The sequence below is a fragment of the Manis javanica genome, chromosome 3 (assembly GCF_040802235.1).
Source record: "Manis javanica isolate MJ-LG chromosome 3, MJ_LKY, whole genome shotgun sequence".
Classification (NCBI taxonomy): domain Eukaryota; kingdom Metazoa; phylum Chordata; class Mammalia; order Pholidota; family Manidae; genus Manis; species Manis javanica.
In genome coordinates this window covers 132,189,878-132,211,062 of record NC_133158.1, presented here as the reverse complement: position 1 = coordinate 132,211,062, position 21,185 = coordinate 132,189,878, and the positions used below count along the sequence as shown (strand labels likewise).

The following is a 21,185-nucleotide window of genomic DNA, read 5'->3' as shown; positions in this document are numbered from 1 at the left end:
ACAAACTTGTTCTGTCTCACTCCTTAGCCCAAAAGGTGATCCTTTTGCTGAGGTAGTATTAAAATGCATGATTCTGTGAAGTCTTCCAACTTTCTTTGACTTAATTTATGTATCTGTCCAGTAGGGTTGATAAACCTCATAGGGATGTTGTGGGATTAAATGAAATAACTTATTATAGCACCTTTGCCTGACACATTGAAAAATGTCCAAAAGTGTTCTTAATACCATTATAACTCATCAGGCGTATACACAAACACACTTTCTGCTCACTCAGTAGTAGCCATTTATCACCCACTTTTTATGTAGTAGGTCAGATGTGGTGGTAAGTACAGGGGAGAAGGCATAGATAAGTCAAACCATGTCTTAAAGATTCTGGGGATCCTTGTTTTTTTCCCAGAGCCTTTGAAATAAAGATACAGAGTGTTCTGCATCTCTGTTTTGGCTAATATAAGGAAGATAGAGCTGTTTTTATTTTACTAACACATGGAAGGAAGGATAAAGCATTTAGAAATGGTGAAATTGGCAGCTTTAAAAAATTTCAAGGACTCTATCAGCATTAAAATGTGAAAACATTTGAGTCATAGGCTTGCTAGGGAGTGAGTGTTTAATAGGCGCCTTTGTAAGATCTCCAAACGAAGCTGTATCATTTTCTATACATGCTTAAATCTTTTAATTACAAAGCAATTTTAATTATACATAAAGTATGCCTCTTCAATCATGTTTTAATCACACATGAAAAAAATTAAATTTATACCAAAGTTATTTTCTGCATTTAAATTCTGATTTTTTCACTCTGGCATATTCCAAACCAAAAAATTACATTAAGCTAATGTTTATGCTTGCACATAATCCCACACTTTCAAGGCAACACTTAAAATATTCAGAAGAGCTTCACAAGAGGGAGTAGTTTAATTCTGTTGTTGACTCAGAGCCATTGTTCTTCACAGTTACAGCTCCGCTGGCATAGGCTACATATGGTCACTTGTTTTCTCAGGGTACAGAGTGAAGATGCATTTACTTTCTGGCTGGTGCTGGAGGCTATGCTGCACTTCAGAGAAATGCATCAGGGAGGATGTGCGGTCTCTCCGGCAGAAAGGAGGGCAAGATCAACATGGGAGAGCCTACAGACTGCCTTAGACTAATCGCTGTGGCTTTGCACTTGGTGACTGACCTAGGAGCCTAGATTTCACTGGCTGTCTGTGGGTAGAAATTAATGTTGAAGAAATGGTCCTGCAGACAGTTAGGGACTGAAGCCACGGAAGGAGATTTTGCCAGCTTCCTCCCCACTGCCATTCAGAACCGCTGTTCTGGAGCCTTTAATTGCCTCTTGCAACAGACGTTTTGTGACCCTGTGTTTGCCCTAGTCACTGCTATGTAGGCCACAGGTCAAAGTGGAGTCCTGGGCTGTGACTGATGGTCACACAGAGGTCCATTAGAAGTAATTAAGTAGTTTCTTGGGGCATTAGCTTTCTTAGCAACAAAAATGGGGCACGCTGGCCAGTTTTCGTGAACATGCCTTTTGCAGTTCCCTTTGAAATGAAGGAAAAAGACCAAGGAAGATGCTGTGTTTGTTCATATCGTAAAAGGCATCACCCTTGATCTGATTTTATTCCAAGTGGAATTTACCCAAGAGACGTTTTTTAGTCATGTAGGCCCTGAGGGTTTCTACTTACCTTTCCTAGCTAATCTGATTTACATCTATGGCTGTGAATAAAATAATGCTCGTAGCAGCACCAGAGGGAGCCACTTACACAGTTTTGTGTCAGGCATCAGCAAGGCTGACAATAAAGCTTGAAATGCAGAAATACTAAGATTTTATTGCATTTTCTAAGAAAGATGGCAGAGAAGTTGATCATATGTAAAATCTGTTAGCAGCAATTCCAAATTATGGGACTAGTAGCAACCGCTTCATTTCTCCCACTTGAAATATTTGTGAATAGTAATTGCCTGGCTGAAATCCAGGAAGTAAATCATATTGCAAACTGTAAAATTGCATTTGGAGCAAGAGGTATTCTCTCTGATCCTGTCATTGTCCCTTTGCAGAATACCATTAACAAGTTTGTATGTTTGAAACTCCTGCCAGTTTGCTGTTTTTCTACTGTAAATGATGCTACCTAAAATAAAGATGAAGAGTAAAGCTGTTTAGATGCACAAGCCAGTGCTCAAACGCATTCTGTCTCTTCCCCCCTCATCTTACACACAACACACACACAAACATGCACACACAAATGTGCACTAGTAAATTTGTTGTGAAACAATAGAACCGGGGTTTCTGTGAGGACATCAGGTAAGCTTGTCTGTAGTGCATAGTGTTGAGTGCTTTCTCAGGTTCCTTTCTGTGGAAGAGGCATTCTCTTCAAGACAGTACTTGATTATCTGTGGTTTGTGCTACAGCTGGAAAGGGGAAAATGAGAGTGAAGATTGGCTGCACTTGACTCTCTGGCAGTATTTATCCTTTCTTTATAATGGCCTTTCATTCTCCTGCACTGCCACCCCAGACAAACTGCTTCTCTGATGAACTGCCCATATCTAATCTATTTGTTAGGGTAGTGGTTGGTGGTGGGGTGGGGAGAGATGGGAGCGTGCAGTGTGACTCTGATCAAATGTCCTCCTGACTGTGGGACTAGGTATATGCATTTGCCTCTAAGGCAAACAGATGCTTGTTGCTTATTGTTCAGTTGTTTCTTCTGCCTGTCATCTACCTATCAATTCCCTACCTATCATCTTTCTGTTCATGCATCTATTTTCTTTTAACTTCTTTTTTAAATTCTCAGTCTAGAAAGATACACCATTACTGAGGAAAGGATTGATAGGAATTTTGCCAGTTGCCAGGAATCTGGCAGGCATTGATTAGCACTTCCTTAGAAAGCCTTACCCCAGAAGTCTAGAGAAGTTCTGGGCTAGGACGGTGGGTCAAGTGAGAAGCCTTGGACCTAGAGACATCAGGTGATCTGTCCCCCACAGGCAAGAAGGTAGAAAGCAGAAGAAGGAGGAACACCAGTGGTGGTGGTGCAGAAGGCTGCCATCAGAGGCAGAGCTGCTGGTGTGCTTTGCACAGAGAGGGTGTCCCCAGAGAGCCTCAGTGGCATCTCCAGACTTAGGTTGCATCAGGCTGTTTGACATGTCAGAATAGGAAGCCCATAGAGGAGAGGTACATGTAGGACCTGAAATAGTTATCCTCACACCTCATTGTTCCTGAACTATGTCTGGCAGCAACATGGTAGCTGTATCACTAGCTTAAGAGAAAGTAAGGGGAATGCCCAACCATGGGTCTGGGTGCAAGAAGGAGGTATTATTATATAATACCTGCCTTGGTTCATTTGGCTGCTGTAACAGAAATACCATAGACTGGAAACAACAGAACTTTTTCCTCATACTTCTGGAGGCTGGGAAGCCCATGGTGAAGGCACCAGCAGATTTGCTGGGGTCATACACGGCTGTCTCCTTACTGTGTCCTCACATGGCAGAACAGGGAAGGGACCTCCCCGGAGTCTCATTTGTAAGTACACCAGTCTCATTCACAAAGGCTCCACCTCCATGACCTAATCACCTCCCAAAAGTTCCAATTCAAATATCATCATATTAGGGATTAGGTCTAATCATATGAATTTATGCGTGGCAAGACACAAATGTTTAGACTATAGCAGTACTCTTACTGAGGGTACACAAAAATCTGGGCAAGACCATTGGTAGGGTGGGTAGAAGACCCAGTCACCTGCCTGGGAAGGATTAAATAGCAATATTTGAATTGGACTGGAGAAGGAGCGATGCTCAGGCAGCTTGGGTACCAATGGATTTAAGGTGTCAGTGGTCCTGTCTTTGTAACCTTCCCAGGGTTAGCTCTGTACTTTATTTAGCAGAGGGCACATGGAGGCTCCAGTTTGCCACCTCAGAGGGAAATCAGGAGCTTAGGTTAGAAATTAGAACAACATTGTGTTACTTCTCCATGGTCTTCCCCTTTCTTTCCTACTTATGATTAGCAGTAAAACCCTTGAAAGGGAAAAGACATGCACATTTTTGTCTTTGAGGGTAGCAAAGCAGGAGGATTTGGGCAGCAACTTCTTGCTTTGAAGACAGATATGTTGGAACAGGACCACAAGCAGTGGAATGAGTGGTATTGAGAAGACTGAATGTGTAGGACCTAAAAAGACAAATACTAGGGAAAAGGAAGACTGACATGGGAAGGGATCCTGGGGTATAGCAGGGGAGAAGTACTAATACATCCACATATGAAAACCCCATCAAAGAAGTTCCCCTGGAGCCCCTACACACATACAGTGAAATAAGAACTCACAGTAAGATGCAGAAGGAAACAAGGGGACTGAAGGAGAAAACTGCAAAGTGAGCAAAACTTTCCTTGGTCTTTGGTTCAAAGTTTACCAAGCAAAGTCAGAACATTTGGAGTATCTTGAAAACCAAATTTGTTTTTCAAGCTAATTGTGATTAAAGGGTGATTTTAAATACTTAGATTTAACATTCCTCCAAAAAAGTGTAGTAACTCAGTAGTATATGGTTAAATTCTGGACCTTCAAGCAATGTGTTCAGCAAAAACCATTAAGTACAAATAGGCAAGTTTATAGCTCCCTATTATATAGGGATTGCTATTTAAATCTAAAGAGATGGGAGGGGTGATAATTTAAGGCAATTGACAGGCATTATATCTCTTTCTCTCAACCTTTTTTTTTCCTTTAGTTGTGGACAAGTTATTTAGCAGTAGGAAGACAAATCTTGCTTGTTCCTAGAAGTAAGATGGAAAGGAACTTGACCCAGTGGAGAGTGCACTGGACTGGAAACTGGATGCCGTTTCTGTAAGTTCAAACTTTGCCATGTGTTAATGATTGGCAGAAGCTACTTCATATGGCTGAGTCTTAATGTTTTTACCTTTAAAATGGGAAAGACTGCATATCCATGCCTATTTTGCAAAGTAGTTATAAGGATCAAATGAGTCAAAGTCTGAAAAGGCATTTTATGTACTATTAAGCATATATTCTTTCTATATTCTGTATGAATATAGGATACTGTTGAGTGGAGCAGAGGAGAAGGCAGCACCCTATAATGCAGGCAGGCAGTGTAGTGATCAGAGTATAGGCTTACAGTCAGAGTGCCTTATTTGTGAATTCCAGCCTTACCATTGTGTTATTTAACTTCTGTAAGCCTCAGTTTCCTCATTTATAAGGGAAGATAAGGATGACTCTACCTTTGGAAATTGAATGGAGCAATGTATATAAAGCGCTTGGTGCCGAGCCTGACACATAAAGGTGTGTAAGTAAAATAGACATTAACTATTACTAGGTGAGATTATTGTGGTAGAGTCCACTGAACTTGTTTATCTTGGAAATAATAAACCCATGAAATTCTGAGAAAGAGATCTCAAAGCCCAAGCACTCAGTTTCTGTGTACTCACATCAGTTTGTGGAAGTATGTGGTTTGAAATACTGAAGGAGTGAAATCTGTATATTTTACAGCTAAAAAGGTATGCAAAACACTGGGGAATTTGGAGACCCAGAGTTTAGAGTTGTATTGTTAGGCTTTCTCTCTCATGCATCATTGGTCTATCTATTTAGTTTTGTGGATTGCTAAATCCTTTAACAGTCATCTGTGTGTCCCATTGTCATGAGGAGTGGTGATTGAACGTTATGCTGAATGGACAGACCTGTTTGGCCACAAGGAAGGAATCCTGAAAACACTTGTCCCCCATTCTATGCCCCTAACCGTGTTTACCAAAGCTGTGAGGCAGCAAAATCTGGTGGTTCACCAATGGTTTACAAAAGAGAAGGTCAGAGGGTTTCTTTTTGCTCTTTGTCTGTCTTTTCCTACTCTCTGTCATTATCCCCTTTTAACTTTTTCTTTCTCCTTTCCTTTTCTATCCTTTAGTTGGCCCTGTCCACATTCTTCCTATCCTTTCCTTTTTTCTTTATCATTAGCATGAATAATTTTCTTTCAGGAACCATTATGAAAATGGTCTTTATGTATTTTGAATACCTATAATCTTTTTCAATTAGTTTTTTTCTTACATTTGGTTATGACTCGGCAGGTTTGCCAACAAACACTTTGAAGTATGATGGATGCAAAATTATTTTTTCCCCTATCTTTTTTGGTACCTCCTAATTTTCAGCCTCTGTAGTTCTTTCCCAAAGCTAATGTCAATGGAGCAAGATCCCACCTTACTTCCTGGGAGCACAAGGACATAAAATAGGTTCATAAAGGGCTTTGGAATTTGGGGGTGCAACACATCAGTTATAATCTGACTTCTACTTTGCTTCAGAGGCTCCTTTCTTATTTTGTTGTTCTCCAATTGGTTAATGGATATCTGCTGGTTCCTTGTAAATAGATGCTTTAACAGAGATGGGCCCTTGGACCTTACCTGAGAGAGTGAGGTCGTACCACCTGCTCCCAGCACCCCCTCAACCTAACTCGTCTGGGTGGTGGTACATAGTTCCAACTTCTCCATCACCATCACCGTGTCTACCCTAGCACTGGGTATTTTATTGGCCCTGATTCCCTCCCTGCTCTGCCCCATGCCCAAGCTGTACTCTCAAATGTACTCTGCTTTTGCAGCCCATTGTCATATGTCATCCTCACTCCATCTAAACTCCATGAAAGGGAGCACCCCTGCCCAGCCCAAATTTGTGTTTTGAAATCCCAGTGTCCAATGTGATGGTATTAGGAACTGTGGTATTAGAAATTGGCCCCCTGATCTTAGATGTCCAATCTCTAGACTATGAGAAATTTGTTGTTTATAAGCCACCTAGCGGGGTGGTATTTTATAGCAGCCCAAATGGCCTAAGTCAGGAGGACTTGTGCTTTTAGCTGTGTATTCCTAATATCAAGCAGATTGAGAGCTTCACCTTCGTGGGTTCACAGTAGATGAAAGACTGATGCACTGTCTGATGCCTCCTCCAGTGGTTTGCTGACATGCTACTGGAAGACTTCTCTCAACCTTTGCTGGTAGGATTGAATAGACAGGGTAGTAAATATGATCTGGTGATGATGGGTGATACCATAACAAAAAGGGGCACCTGAATCCAGTCTCTGAAGAAGAGTAGTTTACCAGTTATTAGGGCCATGGAATGGGGTATTCAGATAAGCAAAGGGATGGATTTTTCTGGATTTGTAGGTAGTTGGTATGACAGTGCCTCTTTTTTTACCCCAGTTATCTTTGTCATTTGGCTTCAAACACTTTTGCTTTGACCTAGAGCTGAGAAAATGTATTGCTTTCTGAATTGCATAAATGAGCTTTAAGATCAGACAGAAATAGTTTCTAATCCAGTCTGTATTTCTGGCCACTTTATGATCTCAGATAAGTTAACTAACCTCTTTGAGCATCAGTGTGTTGCTAAGTGCCCAATACATTGATGTAGGATGAGCTCAATAAAGGCTCATTGCCTTTCATTCTTAGTTCAGCTTTTCCTGGACAGATATTGACTTGCTTTCCCTGAAAGTTGGTGATGCCTTTCACCAGTAGCTGGTTAAGTTAAATATTTCAGGTGACTTCCACCCTTTACCTTTTCTTCTCATTACCTATATATTTATATATTTTTTTCAAGATCCAGATCTTAAAACATTAATTTCCCTGTCATGAGCATACATCTTTATTGATGAGCTTTGGTAAATAATTTTTCTCTTTTGTCTTTGCATTTATCATTCACTCTATTTTTTTTTCACCAGATTCTTTTATACTTCACTGTTTTCCTTTTGCTGATTTCTCTGGTCATATATTCTTACTCCCTGAGAGTAATATAAGATAAAGAATTTAGACATCAAAATGGTATTCTGGCAGAAATGGCTGATAGCAATGCAGTGAACGATGAATATTTTCATGCTATGATTCAGGTTGGTTAAGGCATGGTATGTTTTTAAGAAGATTCCATTGCAGCTGAACAATCAGATGTTTATAGAATTTGTGGCAATGAATACAGAGGTGTTTAAGCTAAGGGTAAAATCCTCCTTAATGAAAGAAAAATAAAGAGGAAGGAGAAGTGTGGTGAGACAGGATTAATAGTGAAAATTGTCTAGAATCTAAAGTTGTATTTATTCATTCATTTGTCAAAGATATTTATGGTGCTAGGGTTAGTCCTAGGCTCTTGAGCTGCAACAGTGAACTGAAAGACAAAAGTCCGTGTGCTCAGGGAGCTCATGTCTTACTTCAGGGGAGATAGATTATAAACAAAATGAATAAATAATTTGTACAATATGTTTAAAGATGGTAAGTGCCATGGAGAAAACTAAGCAACGAAGAAGGGGTGTAGGGAATGTTGGGGAGAGAAGGTGTCATTTCAGGTCAAGAGCATATGGTCAGAGTAAGTCTGAGAAGGGGATAGTTGGAAAAGACTTTAGGAGGTAAAGGAGCAAGCCATAAATGCGTCTGGGAAAAGAGCTCTTTGGGTGGAGGGAACAGACAGTGCAAAATTCCTACATGCATACCTGGTGTGAACTTCAAAGAGGCAACTAAGACTGGAGTTGAGGAATTGGGAGTTGTTGGCATCCAGATGGTATTTAAACCTTGAGACTGAGTTTGATAACCAGGGGAGTTAAACAGGAGTAAATACTCAAGGTATGTATCCCATCCTCAAAACTTATCTTAGGTAAGCTACTTATCCCTCTGAGCCTCATTTTTCATCTGTAAAATGGAAATAACATTTTCCTCATGTCATGGGAGGAGCAAGTGACAGAGTATATAGGGTATGTATCAACTCATTTGATTTATTTAATTCTGTTCTGTCACTGATAACCTGACCTTCAGAGACAGCATTGAAGAACCACAGGGAAAGCAAGGCATCAAGGAGCAGCTTCTGCTGCTGAGTGAATTGTTTTCCTTAATTCACATTTCTTTTGCTTTCCCAATTTAAATGACTGATTGAGTTCAGGAAATACTGCCTTTGATCATAAAGCAGACAGATCTCTGTCAGATATAGTACTGAGACTTCGCCCAGTAAAAGTCATGTAAAAATGTACATGCAAAACTATATGTGTATTTGTTACTTGAATATCATTTCAGAATATGTAGGAATCAAGATTGGAAATGGGGGGTGAGGAGATCCACATTTGCAAATAATAGACATTTAAGAAAACCCAAGTGCTTATTTTGAAGTGTACAGATATGTTTGTAGAATTTCTTATAGAATGAATCCTTTTATAACCATGGGTTGAATGCCAACATTTCATCTATTTAATCCAATTTTTATGTCCAATAATATCAATATATGCTCTTATAATTGTAAAATTAAAACTCTTTGTGAGTACAAACTGGTGGCCTTAGGAATCTATTATTGGAATTAGTGTTTTGTGTTATTTGTTTATAGAAAATGATCTACCTCTTTGTATTAGGTATTATTACATTTGGACATATTCTTACATGTCACAAGGTATTCTCTGTGGCCACACAAATTACATTGTGTTAGTCATTCATATCCTTGGATTTAAATATCCTATGAAAGTCCAAGGGAGTTTGTGTCAACAGAAAATAATTAAAAAATAATTTTTCTGATGATCTTTAAAAAAATTGTCTTTTTCTGTTTAAAACTATAAATTAGACAATCATGAAAAAATCCACTGATATTATTTAAAATAGTTCTTGATACACCATTTCAACTCAGTTCTCTTATTTACTTACATTTAAAAAGAATGTTTTACTATTTTGCCTAATTATCTGGATCATAGAAGTATTTCTGATTTCATGGAAACAATCATTCTCTTTATAAAGTTAGTAATTCATATTTTATCACATGGATTTAAAGTCTCTTTAGAAAATATGTATCAAATATGAATGCTAATTCTTTTGAGTTACTTAGTTTTAATTATACAAGACACAGAAATATAATAATTTATAACAGATTGCTTGCAACAATAACTTGCAATTTTAAAGATATGATGTTGGATCTTTATCAGTTATACAATTCTTTTGTATCGTAATAGTTCTGCTGCATGTCAGTTGCATAGCAGATATTTAATGCAAAATATGAAAAGAATGAACAATATGAAAATTTAAAGTAACTACATTCTTTAGATGTTTCATTTCTTCTTTAAACTTTTGTTTGTAAACTTTCTACCTCCTTATGAATTCTCAGGTTTTTGTCCTCGCTTTTTAAAGCTTTTATTATTTTTACCAAATAAATACATGCTTTATAATTATAAATATATAGTTGTGCAGATAGGAAAAAAACCCCTAGAATCCTGTCATCCTGAAACATTTCCTTTTATCCACCCACCTTCTTTCTCTTTCTTTTATTCTCTAATTCTCTTGCTCTGCGAGTGTATGTGTATAGTATTTGAATATGTATGTATATACATGCATATACTTTTACATATAAAAATGATCTTTTTATGATGTGCTGTATATTTATTTCTCATATTTATATGTGAAATATTGGGCTGTTGATGACAAAATTAGCTCATTGCTTTAATGACATAATTTAACACCTAATTACTTGATTTTTTTATTGTCTCTTTTTTTTCCCTGTTATTAATAGCAAACATTGCATATATATTTGCAGTTGTTTGATTATTTTCTTAGGGTAAATGCTTGATGTTGCATTTTTTGGGTGAGGGATATGCACATTTTCTATCCTTTTAGTATATATTCACAGTGTGCCCCCCCAAGCAGTGGAAGCCATATATAATCCTGTTGGCAAAGGGTCAGTGTGCCCTCTTCAATACTGGACATTACATTCTTTTCAATATTAGCCAATCCAGTAGGTGTAACCTTCTTTTTCATTGTCTAAATGGGCATTTCATTACTGATAATTTAAAAATTTAAAAGTATATTTATTTGCCAAATGAATTCCTTCTTTGAGATTTATCTAGTCTTTCTCATATATTGTCTATGCTTTTTATTGGAATGTAAATCTTAGGCTTGTCTTCTTTGACATCAAACAGATTCTGTGATGCCACATTACACATATATTAGCCTGTATTTTATTTAGATACCTTTATGTTTTGAGTTTTTTTAACAATTCAGTTTTTATCTAGAACTTGTTGTGAAGACAAGATGATGATCTAGAGAGCAATATTGAAGAGCCCATCTTTCCCTACTAGCTTGAAAGGCGTCCTTTAATATGTACAAATATTTGCATATACTTGCATCTTTTGGACTTTTTCTTCAGATTCACTGATCTGTTTACTTGGAATGCTACATTGTTTTAATTTATTGTATATTTTGAATACTTTTTAAAATATCAAGTAATACTTGATTTAATATCAAGTAATACAAGTCCTTTGTAATTACTCTTCTTTTTCAAATATCTCCTTACTATTTTGTCCATGCTTTCTTCCAGGTGGATTGTAGAATATTTAAGTTAAAAATAATATTATAATTTAATTAACTGAGTAAATTTTAAATAACCTTTATGTTATTGAATTTTCAGAATGAAAAACCCAGTCTATCACTTTTTCCAAATCATTTTTTATTGTATACTTTTTATTTTGAAACAGTCTTAAACCATGGAAGAATTGCAAGCAGGGTATAAATGCTTATTTTTCTCCTAAGCCATTTGAAAAGAAGTTGCCCATCTGACCTTCAAATAGTTTAGTGTGCATTTCCTAAAAATAAGTACATTCTTCTTCCTAGCCATCAAAATCGGGAAGTTACCAGTGATGTATTCCTCCACCTAATTCTCAGAAATTGCTAGTTTTTGTTAAGTGTTCCAAAACACTTTTGTCTTGTTTAACAAAAGGATCTAGTTTAGAGTCATGTTTTGTATTTAATTGTCCTGTCTTTTTAACCTTGTTCAATCTGATACAGTTTCTCAATCTTTCTTTGATTTCATAACCTTGACACTTTTAAGGATTACAAGGTAGTTGTTTTGTAGTCAGTTAGTTTGGGTTTATTTGATGTTTCCTCATGTTTAGCTTTAGTGCCTGCATTGTTTGGAGGATATATCACAGAAGTGATGCTATGTTCTTCTCATTGCATGCTCTCATGTGTTGCTTGATTAAGGTGATATCTGCCAGGCTTTTTCCCTGTAAAGTTATTCTTTTCTCCTTTGTAATTAATAATTACTTTGAAGTATAGACCTTAACACTGTGTAAATATTCCATTGCCACCTAATTTTTAATTAATAATTCACTAATAGTTATCAGAATGTACTCATGATACTCAATTTTATTTAATGGGTTACAGTAAGTACTTTCATTCTTTTTTCTTTTTATGCTCAAATTTCCCGATAGACCAGCGGGAGCACTTCAGGGTAGACCTTGTGACCTTTTGACATGCACCTGTCATGGCTGGAGCAATACATTGCTTTCTGGCATAGTAAAATGTTCCAGGCTCATATTGTATTTCCCTTCTACTGCCCTAGAACCAGGCATTTCTTCAGGGGGTGCTGCTTCCTTTTTATTGTTGTTATTTATACCTCACTTTATTTCTTTAGAGGACAGAGTAGTTTGGGGCAGATAGGAAGTCAATATCTGTTTTTAGTCATGCTAGTTTTCTTATCAAATCTAGCGAAAGTATATATACAGGTTTTCCCACTATCCAAAAATAGAGCATGTCTATACGTATGCCTTTGACTCCCCACACTGGGTTGTCTCCTGTGTGAAATGCCTCATCACCCTGACAAGGTCTGGTACTATCATCTGGGCTGTCATGGGTCCATGCCTAACCCCATGAGGATGCTTTCCTTTCTCTGCCTTACCCAGTTACTTTGGCTTGATTGTTTAGTAAAGAAAAATAAGGGGTGGGGGGCGGGGAAGAGAGCCAGATCTTTTGTGCCCCTCAGTAAAATTTATACTTTGTTATTGGTTTTCTTGTTACACTACTAGCCACCTCATATTTGGTTTGTATTTGTGAACATTTCTTTTATTATTTTTTCCATTTTCACTCTATTTTTCATATATAGGAAATGCTTATTTATATGGTGAGTATTTGATTTCTAACCAACCAAGTTCTTGAGCTTTTCTACATAGATTTAATTATATAGTGATTATGTAGATCGCATAGATCAAATCTTGATGGACTTTTCCTATAACAATTTTCATATCATTATATGCATAATGGAAGTTTTCTTAAAAAGGTAGCAATTCTTTGACATTGGGAAACTCTTGTTTTAGGTTGTGCATTTGTATTTACAGGAAAAAAGTTATTTAAATAAGTGTCCATAAAATTTATTGTTTAGTACTAAGGTTTATTTCTGATTTATATTCTGATTAATATATTAAGATAAGAGATAAGTCAAAATTATGAAATTTAAAAGTGAGGACCTTTTAAATATATTTAAGAATTAGTCACGTATTGATTGATCTTTAAGCTTAGGTTTTTTTTTTCCTTGCGGACTCTAGAAATAGTAATACATGATTACACAGAATTTTAGAACCAGCTTTAATCCAGAATCCTTAACTAGAAGGTGGAGGTCAGGTGGGAAGGGGAATTATATAATTAAAACTATTTATTATGGTTGATTTACATTGGACAATTTTAGATCCACTTGTTACTGAAAATGTTCTCCCCTGAAGTTTCCATTCATTTCTTAAAATTTTCTAAAGGGATCAAAAGCATAGCAAAGTAGATTATAATTTCATATTCTCACTCCTGAAATAATACATGAGCTCTTTATAGCAGTGGCTTTCAAATTTTAGCATGTGTAGGAATTACCTTTGTATATGAGGGCTGAGAATTTGCATTTTAATCAAACACTCCAGGTGGCTGCAGACCCATGGGCCTCACTTAGGAAACACTGATCTAGAGTAAGACAATGATTAAATAAATTTTTCAACTAGTTCACTTTTGTTCCAAGTGGAAAAAAATAGAAGTAATTTTTCCACTGACGGTAACAGAATTCAGGGAATATAGAGCATCATGTCGTTGGAGTTAACTGCACTCTAACATAATCTACTTCTAAAATAGGCTATTAATGTTCATCACTTCTTTGAGACAAGAACTAAGTTCCTCAAATGCTCCTATCCTTTCTTAGATTTTTTAGTAAAATGAAACCATAAAAAATAGTATTAAAGGAGTTGCAAAGCTACTCTAGTTTTTAGTTATTTGTCCAATTTTTAGTGTTTAAGAAGCTTTCTTCCAGGCAAAGGTAAGTTCAGAATTATCCCTGAAAGGCTACAAAATAATGGTTGTTGCTTGGAAACACTGAAGTATAGCACATGTTTTGGATGAAATTATTTGTCATTTGGTCCAATGTAAAACCGAAAAGGAGGCCTGAAGTTTGCCCAACAGTTTAAAATATGTTGGTGTGCAGTTCTGTGTAACTAATGCTCTACGTTCTGTTGGTCCCTTTGCTTTCTGTCACTTCTGAGGACCCGAGCTGTGAAGCCCGAGGCCACTTAGGTCCCAAATTTGTGACAAATCCCCCAGGGCTCACTGGAGTGGCAGTAAGTTCTCACAGTTTGATTTCCTTTCAACTACTGAAGTGTTAGAAAAGTAGCAACAAAGGCTCCCACGGAAAACAGCAATTCAGTTTCCTCATTATCTGCTGTAGTCAGTGACTTACCTATTTTGTTCTACTGATTTTTATTTTGTTGAATAATTTTAATACTTTTCTCCATATATGGTTTGGTTTTCACAAACTGGCATAATCCTTCAGCTGTGTTTTGAGTACAGCCACTATTTCTCTTTTCCTCCTCTATTCTCCATCATCTGCTGTAGAAAAATTGATTTTATTTTTAAAAATTTCTTTAGCCTTTTAAGCTGTTATTTTCATTTTAAATATATGGTGTTCTTATGTTATAAAGTTAGATTTTCTTTTAATAGTATATATGTATAAACACTTCATATTCATTGAAACTTCATTTTATGATATTTTAGCATCAGTTCAATAAAAGAAAGTCATTTCTAAGAAAAAATGTTGTATAGCCTATGCCAGGCATTCAGTCAAAAAAAAAAAAAGGCTAACATTTTCAATAAGGGAGGGATATTAAGAGGAAGAAATAATGGCTTTTGGGTAAGACAGAAACACCAGTACTAAACTGATGCTGCTTTTTGTAACTATGTCCAGAATCTGACTAGAACCGGGAAAGAAATTGAGCCGGGAAAGAAAAGGACAAAATCGAAAAACAGTTATCTCCATTACTAGCAGTATTCCTCTTACTTTGGGACATATCTAAAACTCCCTTTTCAAATCAACTTATCAATTACTAAGTGAACTCAGCACTTGCTGAACAAAAAGACAGAAATGATTATTATAGAGCCTTTGCTAGGAACTTAAGAAATCAGTTTTAAATGACTGACATTAAAAGCAAAATAATTTTTCATTGTTGCTATTCAAATATGCTAATAAAATTTCCCAAGGTTCAAATTATTTCAGAATATTTAGAAACAGAAAACTGCTAGTCATCACACATTTTCTGTTTGTTCTGGTCAGTGGCTCCCATTCCTTGGCATGTAATGTGTAACAGACATAGAGTTCTGGAACACATACTGATAACTCTTGAGTTTCCTATCATTCATGATCCATCTCTCATAATTTGGGGACCCCAAGCTATAGGGAAACAAATGGGGAAGACTCTATGTTTGTGACCAGGAGAGTTGATTTCTAAAGCATGGTTTAACTATACATCCCATTAATGCTATAATATATCTACTGGTTATCATTTTTGTAACCCCACCCTACCCAGATCCCTGTTCTGCCATTTTCTCTCGTCTTATGCTCTCTGAGGCTGACCTTGACACCTATGAGCTGCATTTAACCGGGTTCCCTTCACAGCTGGCTTCCTGTTTAAATCCAACAGATGGAAGTCAATGGCTGGAGAATGGGGGGTAGCAATGAGAGAGAATTTGGGTCATTTTTTTCCCATTTTTTCCTTCCTTGGGCCATGAGTTCCATCAATGACTGCATCCTTCCATGACTGCAATACTGGCTGCATGTTCCCTCGTTCATGCCTCCAGCTCTAACTGTGCTCCAGTAACACCATTTTTTCCTCTTGTCCGAGGTCCTTCCTTCCTTCAGTTGCTGTTCTTTGGGTGCCACAGCATTCCTTTTTGGTTCCCTTCATCCTGCTCACACCTCTTTAAGTTGTCCTCTCCTAAAATCCCTTGGGTTGGATTCTGATTTCTGTATGACTGACTCAACATGTAATAGGAGTAAGATGCACTACACAATCTTTGTCAAAATTCCATTCTTATATAGATACAGAAATAAAGTGGGGAACCTAGGAAGACCTGCAAGACATGCTCTGTCTAGAAAGTACTTACGTTTGAAATATCCTGACTGTTGCTCCCTACTGATCCTCAGCACCTGCTTGTCAGTCACTGCAATCAGCTCCTCAGCCTCTGGCATAACCTCCTCTCCCAAAGCCGCTGTGCCTATCATGACAATACTACTCTTACACCTTCACTTCTTCTGCAAGGACCCCATCGCTTAGAGTGATCAGGAGCCTTTTAAGGTGGGCTGAGGGAACACGAGGTTCTTTCAGGAACATTAGTAAAATGTAGTAGAAGTGGCAAAGAGCATGGTTGGAATTTATCCAGCATTCCTACTATTGAACCTTGAGGGATATGGCATCACTTGTAATCCCAGCTGTGCTTCCTGGTGCTTGGCTTGTAGATGGCTTTCCCTACTCTGACTTAACTGTATCTAGCTTTATTTCCTATTTACTCAAGGACATATATTTACTTTCCTCTCATTTGGCTACCTACTTTTGATGTCCTTTAATTCCTGCCCCCAGACTACAATATGCCAAGTATCATGTAAGAGCTACCATCTTTGTCTTCTCCAGTGCTCTACTCGCCACCATCACTCTTGGCTTGACCACTTCTAATGTCTTTCCTTTTGTCATTACCACCCCCTTACGCTTCACAATCCCCTGCACCCCCACCACACTTGTGCTGCTGTCCTGCAGCTTCTTGGTTTACACCTTTGCCTTCCTTGACTCCGCCTTCCTTACTGCCACCTTTCAACCACTGCCACCATCATCTTCACTACTAACTGTATTTTCCACCAACTGGCAATTTAACAATCCATTTCCTTTATTTCAGTCCTTAAACTGAGCTCCTAAATGTCTAGTCCCCACAGATTATGAAGTATGGTATTCTGAATTTTATTTTTAACACTGCAGACTTAATATAAAGAGAGATTAGTCCTCAAGGATTCATCAGTTTGGAGTTCATAGCAGATGCACAGGAATATATTTTTCCCTTGAGGAAATAGGAATTCACCTTTGATCACTTAGTTATTTAGAGATATGTTTAATTAATTTTAACAGTTTTTTCCCCCCTTTGGACTCTATTTCCAAACCAAGTCCTTGTTTGTTTTACAATAGAGAAAATCTTATATCCTGGATGCATAAATGTTTTGTACAGTAAAGTTCCTATAGCAGAAATCTAGTTTCCTGGTTAAATTAGGGATACAGTTTAAATAAGGTATGAAAAACCAAATTTTATACATATTGTCTTTCCTATTAAAACTATATAAAGAAAAAATGACAGAAATGAAGGAAGGAACCAAATGAAAGACACATGCCAACTTTCTTTAAACAATTTTCCCAAGATTCTTGGCCATCTTGCTAGCACTAGGGTCATAGATCTATTATGCAGTCTTTCTTTTTCGGTATATAATATAAAACTCTTACCAAAAAAAAAATATAACTTGATCCCAATATGTGTTAATAATTAGGAATCTTTGGAAAAAGTTTTGCTTATTTTCAAACTTAAGCTGCCCATATTTAGGGAAATAAAACTGCAGAAAACAAACTATAAAAGATTGAGTGAGCATTAAAAATAACTCACGAGTTTTAAAATGTAAGATTTCCTTGGTCAAAAATGCTTAAGAACATATTCCTTTCTTGGATGTTAGCATTACACATTAGTATAGTGCAGCATTCTGAGAAGTCCTGGAAAGATGAGAACTTGTTGAAGTCTGTTTAATATTTAGGCAACAAAGTTTATTTGCACAAGGGAACAATTTTTTTCCCTCTGGGCACTCATCACATTCTTTAGTTTCCTCTTAACACCTATTTAGGAAGCGTTGGTTTAAAGCCTATAAAATGAATTTCCAAACCTGTTGAGGCTCACTGTTGACTCTTAAGATTAGATTAAGAAATGTTTATGAATTTGTGGAATTTAATCCAAGGGATGGATGGGAGTTAAATAAGAAATATGTGGGAACCTATACTAAGGAATTACCTTGATGTTGAGTAAATGCTTTATGCTTTTATAACCATGAAATGTATGTACCAAGATGGAGAACACAAGGGAAAATATCTGGCTCCACATATTTGGAGAAGCTGAGGTTTATTTTTTTACTGTTAAAAGCACTCTCTATGCACCTGCAAAAGAATGTATATTGAGTGTATGTTAAATCTATTAAATCATCAGGCCATGAAGTAAATACCTGGATGCCTTCTGCATTAATATTATCTTAGTGTTTTGAAATAAATCTCAAGAAATTTTTATTATAGGAAGTTGAGGTGCATGTTAGCCCTTTTAAGTTCAAAATCATGACTCTTGAATTCAAATTATGTAAAAATATGTGTAAACAGTAATTAACTCAAATTTGGAGGAATGAAAGTGTCCTTGTAGGTTGGGAAAATGCCAGGAACATTTGGGAGTTTAATTCTGTTATCCAGTTTTCTCCTTGCAATGATTTATTTTGAGTGCATTGTCAATTTACTGTTGATTTAAAAATCATTAAATATTGAAAATTGTAATTCTATAAAAAACTAGAAGGGATTTCAAATGTATGAAGAATATTTAGTTGTTATAGTTGTATATAAAATGTGGTGAATGGTCATTTTTCCCCTTTGAAATTTTGATCATATTTCCCATTTGATTCTTTCTAATTATTTTCATTCTGTAATTAACCTGGTTTTAGTCCCTCTTTTCAATAAAGTAGATCACATTTTTCATATATCCAACTAAAGCTAATGTGTAACATTCAAAGTTTGTAATACTCCCTAGAGAATGAAAGATTCCTACAGACTAATTTTTGTAATTTTACTTTGGTCCCACATAAGAGACTAAACACAGATGTCTGTGTTAAAGCGTTTAAATTTTACTTCAGTTTTCTTGTATATTTTCAGTAATGAGTGTTAATATTAGACTTGAAACAATATTTTCATAATTATATTAAAACTCTAAAAACTTACATTCATTTTGAAAGGTGCTTGATTCATTGAAGCTTTGCAAGATTTCATGATAAGCACTGTGGGAGATGATACAACCTAGGGTTCTTGAATTCAAGGATATTAATAATTTGGCTGTTAGTAGTAGTAGTTATAAATCTTTTAAAATTTACACTCTGCCTGATTATTGTAGCATGACTTAGTCGGACAACCAAGATACACATATAGACACACACATACATATGCAAACACATGCATATATATATATCCTTAATTAAACCAGCAACATTCAGTATTAATGAAATGTAACTTTATAACTCTATATAACCAGTTTAGAAGTAATTATAGTGTAGCTTAAAGTCAGTTGGTATAACAAAGCATTTATATCACTAATATTTCTAAGGGGAGCAATTAGCTGTTTAATTTAAGTGGAAACACAGATTTAAAATTTTACATGCCAAATTTTAATTTTTTCTCTTTGATGACATATGTATTCATAAAAAGGATAAATTGAAGCTTTTTGTGACCAAATTATTTTTTTGAAAACATACTTTATTTGCAATACTGTTTTACACTTTTTGATTCTGATTTGTTTAAGATTTTTCTGGAAATTTTTTCCTAATTATGAAAACATTCAATGAGAAAGGAGAAAGGAGTAAACAGCATATATTTACATTTGTAATATCAGTAAGATTTGGGTTTAAGACTCCATAGATCATATGGTTGGCTATGTAGAATGACTGTATATTTTGTGGCCCATAGCAGACCTTTTAAATTTCTTTTTAGACTTGAATATGGATATTTAATTCCCAACTTTCAGCAATACTTACTTTCTGGTAATTTATGAATTTCCATTGTGTTAGGAGGAAAAAAATGTTAATGTTACTGTTAAGCTGGAATTTTTTTCTAGATAACAGTTTCATTGTATTTTCTCAGTAGAAAACCTGTTATGCAAGTTAAAGCCATAGCTATTAAGTGTTGAAAATTGTCATACTATAAAGAATTAGAAAGGATCAAATTCTTTCAAGGTAATTCTATTTTGAAATAAATCATTTAAACCTACTCAAACTTATTCATCCACATCATGTCTCTTTGTAAATAATGACTCACCTGACTGACCAGTGAACATACTTTCTTGGTTAGTAAGCTACATATGAATGTATTGACACTTTGGTATTTATTTGCTCATAAATTGTGTTCCACTTTCTTTTGGTGATATCTATATATAATTGTAACTTGAAAAAATCTCCAAAAAATACAATTTGAAAAATATGGCACTATTGGGGACCTTTTAAAAAATCATGGCAACATTACTGGAATTTAATACTAAAATGGTAGATGTCTTGCCAATGGGTTTCAGCCCTGGGCAAGTTCACTATGGATTCAATGTGACCAAAGAAAATTGACAGCAGAATGCTATTTGGGGTGAAAGTGTTATACCCAACTTTATTTCCAGGTGGCAGGTCAGTCACTAGAATCCTATTCACTCAGAGCGAGTCTGTATGCTGCAAACTGGTCTCTGCCTCTGGGCTCCTCTGTCCTCACAGCCATCTTCTGGGCCCCTCTGTCCCGCACAGCTGTCTCTGAGCCTCTGTCCTTGGTGCTGCCACCACTCCAGCCTCTGCTCTGCTCTCCTGCAGCCTTGCAGCCATGCCACTGTGTCGTGCACCCAGAGCACTGGACAGAGCCCTTTTTATAGAGTCAACAGCCCTGTATTGCCCACAGGTGTGCAGTGAGCTAGTCAACCACAGCCAGGTGAGAATCTTGGCCACAGAAACTCTCATTTTATCCACAGTAGAAATTCAAAATTATAGTCTTGTTCATAAAATTCAGTCTTAAAACATGTTTTCAGAAAGTCCAAGGCCTGCTTTCTTAAGGTTATTGTAAGATCTATTCCACATTTAATATGAGGTTGTATGCATAGATAAAACAATTGATAGATTTCCATGGCTGCCTGTCTGTACAGCAAAAGGAGAGCAGGTAATGCTGCTCATCAGAATGGAGAGGCTCTAATATCCATGAAATGGAAGATAAAGCCTAAGCTTCTGCTTGAATTAAATGAGCCACTGATGTAATTTCATGCAAGTCCAATATATATTGTTACCCCTTTACTTCTGCCATTCTCTTCTTCCAACTTGACAAGATAACTTTTACATAATTGATTTATCATCTAGGTATTT

The 21,185-nt window shown here is 36.4% G+C and overlaps 1 protein-coding gene across 3 annotated transcripts in view; it reads left to right on the top strand.

Moving 5' to 3' along the window:
- NLGN1 (neuroligin 1) overlaps window positions 1–21,185 on the top strand; it is an 844,928-nt gene that overhangs the window by 13,541 nt on the left and 810,202 nt on the right. The window contains exon 2 of one of the 3 annotated variants that reach the window (XM_073232069.1): window positions 4,693–4,808. The exons of the other annotated variants lie outside the window; for them this stretch is intronic. The gene's annotated coding sequence lies outside the window, so the exon portion shown is untranslated. The remainder of the gene's footprint in view (window positions 1–4,692; window positions 4,809–21,185) is intronic. 3 annotated transcript variants of the gene reach the window in all.